The following is a 14,903-nucleotide window of genomic DNA, read 5'->3' on the forward strand; positions in this document are numbered from 1 at the left end:
GTTGTGTATGAGGACGAAGGATTCAGCTGATTTTGCGGATTAATACGTTTATTTTTCGCATCACGCCAGCCAAACGGCTGCGGAAAAATAATTCTGTATGAGGGAGAGGCGTATGCGCCTTTTTGGAGTTTCAAAAGGTTCCCATTCACCGTGGATATTTACTGTGGGACCATTGGACTTACGATGAAGTGAGTAAACATCTTGTTTTGTATTATGTCAAATACGAATACAGCGATTACAAAGTAAACACTACAAACTTCCTTTAAATGAAGGACTACTTACGTTTGATCATTGATAGGCATGTAAAGAGCTCTCCTAATGCATTAGCAGCAGCACGTTAGCTGCGTAAGCTCCAGCCACCCTCCTCCGGGGAACGAACTGTAAATTGCTCTCCGCCGGGTGGTTTGCCGATCCGCTAAGACATTCGACAACCGGGTCGTCATGTCAAATAATCCAGGATAGCTATGTGTGATTTTCCGCTTTGAAGACTTTGAAACATCACTCGGTTCGGGTTAGCATGTCGGCTAGCTGTCACGCCTTCTGGTTTGTTTACATTCTCCGAAGCCGGGGAAGGGAAATGACATATGTCCGATTTAGGTGTCATAAAATATCATTCGGGAGGTGCGACAGTAAAGGTGAAGTCGACAGTTTTGACCATTATGGAGTAATTTTGCCATGTCGTCCTGAATAAATGCATTTTTATTATTTCATATTCCATTCAGCACAAGACTGTTATTTGTCATGACCATGCCATTTATTTAGCAATTGGGGAAAATACTTGGATAAAAAGAGTATCCTGTAAAAATATTGAAGTAAAGAGACAGAAACAATGACATTTTGCCGCTCTCTTCGTCGCGTTTTCCTCGTTGTGAATAGTTCCCCCTCAACGGGCTGACTGGTCCTTCTCAAGCCATTTATATAGCTATTGGGGAAAAATACTTGGGTAAAAAGAATATCCTGTTAAAATATTGGAGTCGAGAGACGGAAACAATGACATTTTGCGGCTTTCTTCGTCGCGTTTTCCTCGTTCTGAATAATTTCCCCTCAATGGGCTGAATAGTAAAATCGATGAGCCAAGTCTACCGCTGACGTCATCCACCTGTTGGGGACGCTAAAGCCCTATAATGGTAGGCGTGGCTAACCGGCAGATTAAAAGACTAATTTCTCGTCATCTGTGCTTTGCTAAATTGTTGTATATAGTCGAATTGTCTCAAAATATGATTCTAATTCACATAATAATGACATTTTAGACTTTTTTTCTCGTGTCATATGCTCTTTAAACCCCATTGAGAACTTGTGGACAATGCTGAAGAAACAAGTCCATGTCAGAAAGCCATCAAATTTAACTGAACTGCACCAATTCTGTCAAGAGGAGTGGTCAAAGATTCAACCAGAAGCTTGTGGATGGCTACCAAAAGCGCCTAATTGAAGTGAAAATGGCCAAGGGACATTTTACCAAATATTAGCGCTGCTGTATGTATATTTTTGACCCAGCAGATTTGATCACTTTGCTCTGTTCACCCATAATAAAGTCATAAAAGAACCAAACTTCATGAATGTTTTTTGTGACAAAGACGTATCTGTTCCAATCACTCTATCAGAGAAAAATCAGAGTTGTAGAAATAACTGGAAACTCAAGAGAGCCATGACATTTTGTTCTTCACAAGTGTATGTAAACTTTTGACCACAACTGTACATACAGTGGGGAGAACAAGTATTTGATACACTGCCGCAGTGTGTCAAATACTTGTTCTCCCCACTGTACATACATACATACATACAGAGTGAGACATTACATAATCATTGCGTCTTATATTAGATATTGCGCGACCATTGTACTCTGTTCAAGGGCTTCAAACAACATTAGACAAACCATTAAAGGTGTCCCGCCTGTTCTAAAAGCATTCTCGAAAGTTAACACAATACCCAGATTTGCATCCTTTCTCCACCTCTGAGTGCAAACTGAAGGATTCCCAAGCCTGCCAGCAACTTTGAAATCAATAGTCAATCTAAAAGGCTTAAATCATATCCTTGACGCAACTTGTCATTTGCAAAAATTTGGGCGGTATTGTTGAAAAATTCAAACAGTATAAGTGGTGACAGAACACTCTGTTACCTCATATATTTTAAGACATAATAGAGTTCTCTGAGTGAGGACAAAGAGGAAGGTCAAGAGTTGTACTTGAAAATGAAATAGATGAAAAGTACATTAACCACAGGAAGACAAAATGTAATAGTGACATAACCATATCACACATTAAATAGCTTCTTGACTGACACTCTTATTGTCAACATGCAAAACCAAAAGAGACATTTGACTCATTGGCTGTCAGTGAATTATCATGTTACAGTGCCATTGACGGCCAGAGACGTCCAATCCATTTTGGCTGGGAGGGTTGGCAGCGGTCCTTGCCCAGTCAAAATATATTGGACGTCTATGGCCGTCAAAGGCAGCCAGTGAGTTAATGTACTAATATATTCAGGTGTTAATGGCTCCCCCTACTTGTGAAAAGTGAGTATTTAACAACACATTCATTCTTTGTATGCAATGCTTCACGTGACCATTAGATAGCGCTGCGTGTCCCGCTGACCATGACCATAAACCATTGAAGTAGTTGGACTGTGGCAGGGCCATGGACTGTGGCTTTCTCCCAACCACTCTTACCGTTTTATTTGCAAATGAGTAGAGTTGGACTCCTACTTTAAATCTAAAACAAATAATATTTTTATGTGTAACATTCACGTCAGAATTGCAGAATAATGTGGCATTGAAGCAGCCTGTTTTATTTCTTCCTCTCTTGCGCACAGTGCAGCACTGTGGAGGTGTGTTTGTGTGTATGTGTCAGAGTGGAACAGGTTTTTGTATGTGCCCTAGTGTTGGTGCAATGATAGTGACTCATCGCTGATTTGTGTGTGCCGTATATATAAGAGAGATGGTGAGAGACGAACTGGCTGTATATAATGAGATATAACGCAACCACTGCCTGCATAGGAATACTGCAGTCTTACATAGAGCCAAATCTGCTTGACTTTTCATTTCAAAAGCACCGTTAGTTTCCCAATTAAGCAGGAAACCATGGAAACTACTCGAAAACAGACAGGTGTGATAAAGAGCCATCTAAAAAAAATACATGTATCAAAATCACTCTTGTGTCGTCTTTCTAGCACTTTTATTTCTAAGTGCGGCTGAAGCAGGGACAAGGTCAATCAATTCATTGGAAGTTCACAAGCCTAGCTGCTACACTGCCCAAAATAACAAGGCTCACTTTCTGCCTTAGTTTTTTGAAAAATAAACGTGATATTAAAAAAAATAAAATAAAATAAATGTCGGTGAAGTATGAGTGCAATTTAACCATGTTTCCACTAAAGACTGTTTTTCGAAAACACTGTTGGTGGTATTTTGGCCCATTCCTCCATGCAGATCTCCTTAAGAGCAGTGATCTTTTGGGGCTGTCGTTGGGCAACATGGACTTTCAACTCCCTTCACAAATTTTCTATGGGGTTGAGATCTGGAGACTGGCTGGGCCACTCCAGGACCTTGAAATGCTTCTTACGAAGCCACTCCTTTGTTGCTCTGGCTGTGTGTTTGGGATCATTGTCATGCTGAAAGACCCAGCCACGTCTCATCTTCAATGCCCTTCTTGACTGAAGGAGATTTTCACTCAAAATCTCTCGATACAGGGCCCCATTCATTCTTTCCTTTACATAGATCAGTCGTCCTAGTCCCTTTGCAGAAAGAAAGGCCCCAAAGCATGATGTTTCCACCCCCATGCTTCACAGTGGGTATGGTGTTCTTCGGATGCAATTTAGTATTATTTCTCCTCCAAATACGAGAACCTGTGTTTCTACCAAAAAGTTCTATTTTGGTTTCATCTGACCATAACACATTCTCCCAGTCCTCCTCTGGATCATCCAAATGCTCTCTAGCGAACTGCAGACGGGCCCGGACGTTTACTGGCGTCAGCAGGGGGACACGTCTGGCAGTGCAGGATTTGAGTTTCTGGTGGCGCATGGTGTTACTGACAGTAGCCTTTGTTACTGTGGTCCCAGCACTCTGTAGGTCATTCACTAGGTCCCCCCGTGTGGTTCTAGGATTTTTGCTCACCGTTCTTGTTATCATTTTGACGCCACGGGGTGAGATCTTGCATGGAGCCCCAGATCGAGGGAGATTATCAGTGGTCTTGTACGTCTTCCATTTTCTTTACACCAAACATTTTACCTATTGCAGATTCAGTCTTCCCAGCCTGGTGCAGGTCTACAATTTTGTCTCTGGTGTCCTTCGACAGCTCTTGGTCTTGGCCATAGTGGAGTTTGTAGTGTGACTGACTGAGTTTGTGGACAGGTGTCTTTTAACCGATAATGAGTTAAAACAGGTGCCATTAATACAGGTAATGAGTGGAGCCTTTTTAGACCTCGTTAGAAGAAGTTAGACCTCTTTGACAGCCAGAAATCTTGCTTGTTTATAGATGACCAAATACTTATTTTCCACTCTAATTTGGAGATAAAATTCTTTAAAAATCAAACGATGTGATTTTCTATTTTTTTCCCCACATTCTGTCTCTCATGGTTGAGGTTTACCCATGTTGACAATTACAGGCCTCTCTAATCTTTTCAAGTAGGAGAACGCACAATTGGTGGTTGACTATATACAGTGCCTTGCAAAAGTATTCGGCCCCCTTGAACCTTGCAACCTTTCGGCGCATTTCAGGCTTCAAACATAAAGAATCAACAACAAGTGGGACACAATCGTGAAGTGGAACAAAATTTATTGGATAATTCAAACTTTTTTAACAAATAAAAAACTGAAAAGTGGGGCGTACAATATTATTCGGCCCCCTTGTGTTAATACTTTGTAGCGCCACCTTTTGCTCCAATTACAGCTGCAAGTCGCTTGGGGTATGTTTCTATCAGTTTTGCACATCGAGAGACTGACATTCTTGCCCATTCTTCCTTGCAAAACAGCTCGAGCTCAGTGAGGTTGGATGGAGAGTGTTTGTGAACAGCAGTCTTCAGCTCTTTCCACAGATTCTCGATTGGATTCAGGTCTGGACTTTGAATTGGCCATTCTAACACCTGGATACGTTTATTTTTGAACCATTCCATTGTAGATTTGGCTTTGTTTTGGATCATTGTCCTGTTGGAAGATAAATGTCCGTCCCAGTCTCAGGTCTTGTGCAGATACCAACAGGTTTTCTTCCAGAATGTTCCTGTATTTGGCTGCATCCATCTTCCCGTCAATTTTAACCATCTTCCCTGTCCCTGCTGAAGAAAAGCAGGCCCAAACCATGATGCTGCCACCACTATGTTTGACAGTGGGGATGGTGTGTTCAGGGTGATGAGCTGTGTTGCTTTTACGCCAAACATATCGTTTTGCATTGTGGCCAAAAAGTTCAATTTTGGTTTCATCTGACCAGAGCACCTTGTTCCACATGTTTGGTGTGTCTCCCAGGTGGCTTGTGGCAAACTTTAAACGAGACTTTTTATGGATATCTTTGAGAAATGGCTTTCTTCTTGCCACTCTTCCATAAAGGCCAGATTTGTGCAGTGTACGACTGATTGTTGTCCTATGGACAGACTCTCCCACCTCAGCTGTAGATCTCTGCAGTTCATCCAGAGTGATCATGGGCCTCTTGGCTGCATCTCTGATCAGTTTTCTCCTTGTTTGAGAAGAAAGTTTGGAAGGACGGCCGGGTCTTGGTAGATTTGCAGTGGTCTGATGCTCCTTCCATTTCAATATGATGGCTTGCACAGTGCTCCTTGAGATGTTTAAAGCTTGGGAAATCTTTTTGTTTCCAAATCTGGCTTTAAACTTCTCCACAACAGTATCTCGGACCTGCCTGGTGTGTTCCTTGGTTTTCATAATGCTCTCTGCACTTTAAACAGAACCCTGAGACTATCACAGAGCAGGTGCATTTATAAGGAGACTTGATTACACACATTTGGATTCTATTTATCATCATCGGTCATTTAGGACAACATTGGATCATTCAGAGATCCTCACTGAACTTCTGGAGTGAGTTTGCTGCACTGAAAGTAAAGGGGCCGAATAATATTGCACGCCCCACTTTTCAGTTTTTTATTTGTTAAAAAAGTTTAAATTATCCAATAAATGTTGTTCCACTTCACGATTGTGTCCCACTTGTTGTTGATTCTTGACAAAAAAATTAAATTTCATATCTTTATGTTTGAAGCCTGAAATGTGGCGAAAGGTTGCAAGATTCAAGGGGGCCGAATACTTTTGCAAGGCACTGTACTTATTTGCCCCACTGTATGTTGCCACGTTTCGTTCGTGTGATCAGCTGACCTCTTGTCCAGCGGCAAATTCATTCAAAAAAGGTATTTCCATTGAGTTTTTGCAATATATTTTGACATTGAAAAAATATATCAGAAAAACCACCTCATGAAAGTGTAAAAAGCTTTTGAGCAATATTTGACTGTTTTTTTTTTCTAAATCCAGCTATTTGTATTACCAGTATCAAGACAGAAGCTGCATTACCCCTAGTAATTTGCAAAAGTGAAATTTCAAATTGAAAACCTGGCAATGGAAACACCTGAATTTTGAGAAGCACTCAAATGTCGCAAAAAAGGTTATACACTTTCATGAGGAGGCTTTTCAGATGTTTCGTTGTTAAAATATGTAGCATAGTGTTGTCCAAACCAAACAGAACCAAACCAAACCAAACCAAACCAAACCAAACCAAACCAAACCAAACCAAACCAAACCAAACCAAACCAAACCAAACCAAACCAAACCAAACCAAACCAAACCAAACCCTCAATCCACAGTCCAATTTATATTGGCCCGCGCCAAATTATGAAAATATTATTGAATATCGCAGCATAGGATGGAAGGATGCTAATGTTTTACGATGGTCGGCGTATGATACAGACTCTACTCCTTCAAAAACTGACGATGGATTCAAACAATGGTGTAGCATAGGCATTACTGCATATTGGTCAATATTAATGGGAGAGAACCTTGACTCTTTCCAACAACTCGTCAACAAATATGGTCTGGGGAAGGCTGATTTTTTTCCCGATATCTTCAACTACGCCACTATTTTTAACACAAGCATTTTAAGTGGATGTGATATACACCCAATAATTACTATCTTTGTGGATGATTCAAAAGGAACACTTAATAAAAAAAATGATTTCTAAAACATATTTATCACTATACGGGATGAAAAAGCTGACCACTACACATATCAAGCTTAGGTGGGAGAGGGAGGCGGGAATAGAAATTTCTACTGAAGACTGGTTAAACATATGTAAAATAGTGGCAACTACGTCTAGCTTTGATTTAAGGCGTGAATTGTCTCGGAAAAACACTGTTTTTTTTTTTTTTTTTTTCTTAATCACACCAAGAGTAAAGGAACTCCAAAGTAAAAGTCTTGAACATGTTAAATGTTGGAGGAAATGTGAATAGTCATCTGTGGGCTACTTCCATATTTTCTGGGAGTGCCCCAAGATCTCCTCTTTTTGGAAAAATGTAGTGACGGTTGTTGAGAAGATTTTGTGTTTAAAATTAGAAGTGATGTTCAATGTTTTATCTAGGTAACATCCCAACTGGGCTTACAAAACGAGACAGGCACCGCTTACAGATATTGCAAGCTGCAAGCAAGAAAACAAACTCAAACTCAAAAGTGGTTAAATGAAGCACCACCTGCAGTCACTGAATGGATGAACATAATGCAGAAGATTTATATTATGGAGCGAATGACCTTCTGCCTAAGACACTCAGCTAAAAAATGTGAAAGATACTGGGAGAAATGGGAACTTTTTCTTACTTTTGGGTTGTGATGCCTTTGTTTGCATATTGTATACACAAACCCTAAATGCCTCTCTTTTTTTCATTTATTTTAATTTTTTTATTCATTTATATATTATTTTATTTATCTTCGTTCGGTCATTTTGTTATTTTTGACAACCCACACTGCTATTGCTGAAAACAAAAACCTCAATTAAAAACAAAGTAATAAATAAATAAATAAATAAAATAAAAAATAATATGGCCCGCATTAGAAGCTTGAGTTGAGTCTACAGTGGTATGAAAAAGTATCTGAACCTTTTAGAGTATCTCACATTTCTGCATAAAATCACCATTAAATGTGAGCTGATCTTTGTCAAAATCACAGAGATGAAAAAACAGTGTTTGCTTTAACAAAAACCGCCCAAACATTCATAGGTTTTCATATTTTAATGAGAATATTATGCAAACAATGACAGAAGGGGGAAAAATAAATACGTAAGTCAACCCTCTGCCTAAGGAGACTTAAAGAGCAATTGAAACCATTTTTTACCAAACAACACAAGTCAGGTGTGTGCCCAATCACTGATGAGTGGTTTAAAGCTGCCCTGACCACTATAAAACACACACCTGGTAAGGATTGTCTTGATGAGAAGCATTGTATGATGTGCATCATGGCTCGGTCAAAAGAGCTGTCTCAAGACCTGCGATCAAGGATTGTGGATTTGTATAAAGCTGGGAAAGGATACAAAAGCATCTCTAAAAGTCTGGATGTTCATCAATCGACAGTCAGAGAAGTTGTCTACAAATGGAGAGTTTGGCAATGTATCTTCTCTCCCATGGAGTAGCTGTTCACCAAAGATGACAGCAAGAGTTCATGCGATCAAGGATTGTGGATTTGTATAAAGCTGGGAAAGGATACAAAAGCATCTCTTAAAGTCTGGATGTTCAGCAATCGACAGTCAGAGAAGTTGTCTACAAATGGAGAGTTTGGCAATGTATCTTCTCTCCCATGGAGTAGCCGTTCACCCAAGAGTTCAACGCAGAATACTCAGAGAGGTAAAAAAGAACCCTGGAATGTCTGCTAAGGACTTACAGAAATCACTGGCACAGTCCAATATCTCTGTGCGCACACATTAACTATACAGTATGTAAAACTATGGCCAAGAATGGTGTTCATGGGAGGACTCCACAGAGGAAGCCACTGCTGTCTTGAAAAACAAAAAACAGAAAGTTACTCGTTTAATGTTCGCAAAAAGGCACTTGGACACTCCACAGAGGTTTTGGCAAAATATTTTGTGGACTGATGACACCAAAGTTGAATTGTTTGGGAGTCACATACAACGTCATATGTGGAGGAAAATGGAACAGCTCACCAACATCAACACCTCATCCCACCGTGAAGCAGGGTGGAGGGAGCATCATGATTTGAGGCTGTTTTGCTCCCGCAGGGCCTGGAGAACATGCAATCATTAATGGAAAAATGAATTCAAAAGTTTATCAGGATGTTTTGCAGGAAAACTTGGGGCCGTCTGTCAGACAGCTGAAGCTAAAAAGAGGATGGATGCTGCAACAAGACAATGATCCAAAACACGGAAGTAAATCAACTTCAGAATGGTTTCAGAAGAATAAAATACACATTCTGAAATGGCCAAGACAAAGTCCAGACTTGAACCCCATTGGGATGCTGTGGCATGACCTACAGCAGTGCTTCTCAATTATTTTCTGTTACGCCCCCCCCCCCCCCCCCCCCAGGAAGACGTAAATGTTTCGCGCCCCCCCAAACTCTGCTGCCACTATAAGTAGTATCATTTGGCTATAATATTACTATTATAAGTACGCCTCTGCCTCACATTGTGTCCTTTTTTTCTATTAGAGAAAATAACAGAGATCAACTTATAAAGTATAACTTTATTAACATTGTTTTGTTTGTATAAGAAAAGACAACGCACATCAATTTGCCTGAATTAAAAAAAAAAAAAAAAGAGTCACATCCAAGCTATAAAAATACACTCAAGGTACATTTTTGACCATTTGATACTGAAGCATTAAATCAGTAAATAATAACAAATTCAAATTGATTAGAAACATTAACTCATGAGGACAATATGCCCAAAAAATTTACCGAAAAAACAAAACTGAATAAAATAAAAAAAAAAGTGTCTTTGGACAGAAGGACAGTTTTTATTTTCGCTGCTCGCTGCTCACAGTATCACCTCCAGTTTGCAATGGTGTGGGGTTATTTTGCAGTGAGCATGCTAACAGTGCTCACTGGTTTACTGATATAACACTGACAAAGCGGGACGATTGTTGGCAATATTCGGCATGTTTTCGCTGAAAAACAACCAAGCGGCTTATGAATGAGATTGGGGTCTAATGTCTTTAAGTGGCGTCTTAATTGATTTGGTTCCGGCTGTCCGCTATAATCATTTTTAGACACAGTAAACAGTGGTCTTTCCTCATCTACCACTGTATTAAATGTCAAAGCCAAAAAGCAAACGGCCCGAAAAAAGCGCATTCTCGCCGAAAAAAGCGCATTCTCGGCGGCCGAGGGAGAACCGTAGGTGAGGGCGGTCGTCGTGACGATCCCAAGCCGAAAATGGAACTTCTCGGGCGGACACGTGAGATCCGGAGAAGACAGTGGGTCGCTGCGTGAGTCCGGCCGGAAAATGGCTTTTGAAAACGGCTCTTCATATCTCTCTTCTGTGTGCTCTTGCTTACTTAAAAAATACTGTGCGCACTTTGAAAATGAGGGTGCCACTGCCACCAGCTGAGTGGATGTGCAAGTACACTTTATTCTAGTACGGCCAAAGAAAAAAAAAAAAAAAAAAAAGCATGTTCCCCGAGGTCACATGCGCCACCCCTGGCATCACTCTGGGCCCCCCTTGGGGGGGGGCGCGCCCCACTATTTGAGACGTACTGACCTAAAGACAGCGATTCATGCCAGACATACCAGGAATCTGCCTGAACTACAGCAGTTTTGTAGAGAAGAATGGGCCAAGATTAGTGCTGATCGATGTGCCAGACTGATCTGCAGATACAGGAATCGTTTGGTTGAAGTTATTGCTGCCAAAGGGGGGGGGGCACAAAATATTAAATGTGATGGTTCACTTACTTATGTTTCCCTCTTCTGTCATTGTTTGCATACTATCCTCATTAAAATATGAAAACCTATTCATGTTTAGGTGGTTTTAGTTAAAGCAGACACTGTTTTTTTCATCCGTGTGATTTTGACAAAGATCAGATCGCATTTGATGGTTATTTTATGCAGAAATGCTAGGAATCCCAAAAGGTTCAGATACTTTTTCATACCGCTGTATCTCTGGATTATTTTGTTGCTTGTAGCCCTTAACTCTTATAGATGTCAATTCTATTTTCCTGGGAAAGCTGTCATTGAGTGATTATTTCACAGCCAATAACGGAAATAGGCATTGAATCCTAGGGGTGGCTTGATTTCTTTGATTTTTCTGAAAGCGGCCATCATAGAAAAAAATTGGACCCCACTGATGTAACAAAAGCGCAATGGAAACACTTTCCCCCTTATTTTTAAAAGGATTTATACGCCACAGGACATGTCATACCTAGTCATCATCACTTCTCTTTTAAATCTAAAAGGTTTTGGGCAATCAGTTTCTTACAGTAAAATCTCGGGGTATGAGACGTCACAAGAATTGCGAGGCTATTTACAAAAACAGCCTTCAATGGAAATGTGCTTAATTTTTAAAGTTTTGGGAAAAACTTGTAATGAAAATACAGATAGACTGCTACCACTTTCTTCACTTGAAAAATAGGCTAAGCCAACAACGATGATGCAAACATGCTCGTCCACCTTTATCACTACTTGCACTGATTTCCATCCAAACAAGTGACTGTACTTTGTTCATCAGAAAAGAAGTGAACAGTGAGCCCCACTTGGCTTGAGTACAGCACATAGATCTAAAATTAAAGCTCTGCGCACATTTCTTGGCTGACCCAAACACTGTGAGGCGCGAAGTAGCACATGATGGATCACTGCAGCACAGGAGGAGTCAAAACTAAAAAAGATGAGCAGGAATGTTCACCTTTCTTATGTTGTATTTGGAACTAAGACAAACACACCTGTGGAGAAAAGATAACAGGATGAATAACAATGAGCCTCATTCAAGGACATCACATTTTACCTTGTTCTCTTCAGGTTCACCATTGTTGGGGAAAATACGGTAGGTTTGCGTTTAATTTCTATACAGTAGGAGTGGGAACCTCTTGGTACCTCACGATACGATACGATTTGCGATACAAAGCTCACGATAACGATGATCTGATGATATGGCGTTACAACGATTATCGATACATTGGCCAGGAAATCATTCTAGGATATTAAACAAAGAACTAATAAACAGAAAAACAAGCTTCTGCTGTGAATTGTAATGATTTTTTCACTAGTAGATGTCCAATCCATTTGAACTGGGAGGGTGGCAGCGAATGAACATTCGTTCATTCGCTGCCATCCCTCCCACTTCAAACGGATTGAACGTCTATGGCCGTCAGTGGCAGCCAATGCCAGGCAATGCCAGGCAATGCCAGGCGATGAGGTAATTTTGGGCCATTTAAGAGCATTTACCTGTTGATTTTCAGTAACTTCCTGTTGATTTTGGGGTATTTTATGGGTCACTCCTGTTTATTTTGAGTTACAGAACAGGAAATGACCTGGGAATCACCCAAATGAATAGGCAGTGACTCAAACTCAACAGGAAATGACCTGTAAATGCCTTAAAATGAACAGCATGTGACCTGTAAATGCCTCAAAAATCGGACCGAATGACTGTGAATGCTCTGGTTTTGGACTGTGAATGCTCTGGTTTTGAATGAACGAATGTTCCTAGTCTAAATGGATTGGGCGTCAAGCACTGTCAAGCACACAAAAATACACACGGTCCCAGGCTTCAACTGGGACAGTGTGCTTTGGTTAGATGAGACCAAGATTGAGCTTTTTGGCAACAAACACTCTAAGTGGGTCTGGCGTGCCACGAAAGATGCGCATGCTGAAAAGCACCTCATACCCACTTTGAAGTATGGGGGTGGGTCAGTGATGCTGTGGGGCTGTTTCGCTGCCAAAGGCCCTGGGAACCTTGTTAGGGTGCATGGCATAATGAATGCTTTGAAATACCAGGACATTTTAAATCAAAATCTGTTGCCCTCTGCCCGAAAGCTGAAGATGAGTCGTCACTGGGTCTTTCAGCAAGACAGTGACCCTAAACATATGGCCAAATCTACACAGAAATGGTTCACCAGACACAAAATCAAGCTCCTCCCATGGCCATCTCAGTTGCCAAACCTTGTTTTGTTGGCAAAAGGGGGTTGTACAAAGTATTAACACCAAGGGTGCTAATAATTGTGACACACATTATTTGATGTCAAATAATTTTTTCTTTATGTGGGATTTTTTTCCCACTTAATGAATGCACTTGTATTGAAGGTAGGATTTTTCTCCTTTTTTCCATTAAGGTCCCATATTATTTGAATTAAAAAATATATATATTAGAAGCTAAAAAACACATATTTTTCAGGGGTGCCAATATTTATGGAGGGCACTATATATTTAATCATTTGAAAACAATGTTTTTATTTATTTAAACTAGGGCTGTCAAAATTATCGCGTTATTTTTTTAAATTAATCACATTAAAATATTTGTCGCAATTAACGCACATGCCCCACTCAAACAGATTAAAATGACAGCACAGTGTCATGTGCACTTGTTACTTGTGTTTTTGGGGTTTTGTCGCCCTCTGCTGGCGCTTGGGTGCAACTGATTTTATGGGTTTCAGCACAATGAGCATTGTGTAATTATTGACATCAACAATGGCGAGCTACTAGTTCATTTTTTGATTGAAAATTTTACAAATTTTATTAAAACGAAAACATCAAGAGGGTTTCTAATATAAAATTTCTATAACTTGTACTAACATTTATCTTTTAAGAACTACAAGTCTTTCTATCCATGGATCGCTTTAACAGAATGGTAATGTTAATGCCATCTTGTTGATTTATTATTATAATAAACAAATACAGTACTTATGTAGAGTATGTTGAATGTATACACTCACCGGCCACTTTAGGTACACCTGTCCAACTGCTCGCTAACACTTAATTTCTAATCAGCCAATCACATGGCGGCAACTCAGTGCATTTAGGCATGTAGACATGGTTTAAGACAATCTCCTGCAGTTCAAACCGAGCATCAGTATGGGGAAGAAAGGTGATTTGAGTGACTTTGAACGTGGCATGGTTGTTGGTGCCATGCTGTGTTGGTGAGTATTTCAGAAACAGCTGATCTACTGGGATTTTCACGCACAACCTTCTCTAGGGTTTACAGAGAATGGTCCGAAAAAGAAAAAATATCCAGTGAGCGGCAGTTCTGTAGGCGGAAATGCCTTGCTGGTGCCAGAGGTCAGAGGAGAATGGCCAGACTGGTTCGAGCTGATAGAAAGGCAACAGTAACTCAAATAACCACCTGTTACAACCAAGGTAGGCAGAAGAGCTTCTCTGAACGCACAGTACGTCGAACTTTGATGCAGATGGGCTACAGCAGCAGAAGACCACGCCGGGTGCCACTCCTTTCAGCTAAGAACAGGAAACTGAGGCTACAATTTGCACAAGCTCATCGAAATTGGACAATAGAAGATTGGAAAAACGTTGCCTGGTCTGATGAGTCTCGATTTCTGCTGCGACATTCGGATGGTAGGGTCAGAATTTGGCGTCAACAACATGAAAGCATGGATCCATTCTGCCTTGTATCAACGGTTCAGGCTGGTGGTGGTGGTGTAATGGTGTGGGGAATATTTTCTTGGCACTCTTTGGGCCCCTTGGTACCAATTGAGCATCGTTGGAACGCCACAGCCTACCTGAGTATTGTTGCTGACCATGTCCATCCCTTTATTACCACAATGTACCCAACTTCTGATGGCTACCTTCAGCAGGATAATGCGCCATGTCATATAGCTGGAATCATCTCAGAGTGGTTTCTTGAACATGACAATGAGTTCACTGTACTCAAATGGCCTCCACAGTCACCAGATCTCAATCCAATAGAGCATCTTTGGGATGTGCTGGAGCAGGAGATTCGCATCATGGATGTGCAGCCGACAAATCTGCACCAACTGTGTGGTGCCATCA

The sequence above is a fragment of the Corythoichthys intestinalis genome, chromosome 2, assembly GCF_030265065.1.
Source record: "Corythoichthys intestinalis isolate RoL2023-P3 chromosome 2, ASM3026506v1, whole genome shotgun sequence".
NCBI classification, from domain to species: domain Eukaryota; kingdom Metazoa; phylum Chordata; class Actinopteri; order Syngnathiformes; family Syngnathidae; genus Corythoichthys; species Corythoichthys intestinalis.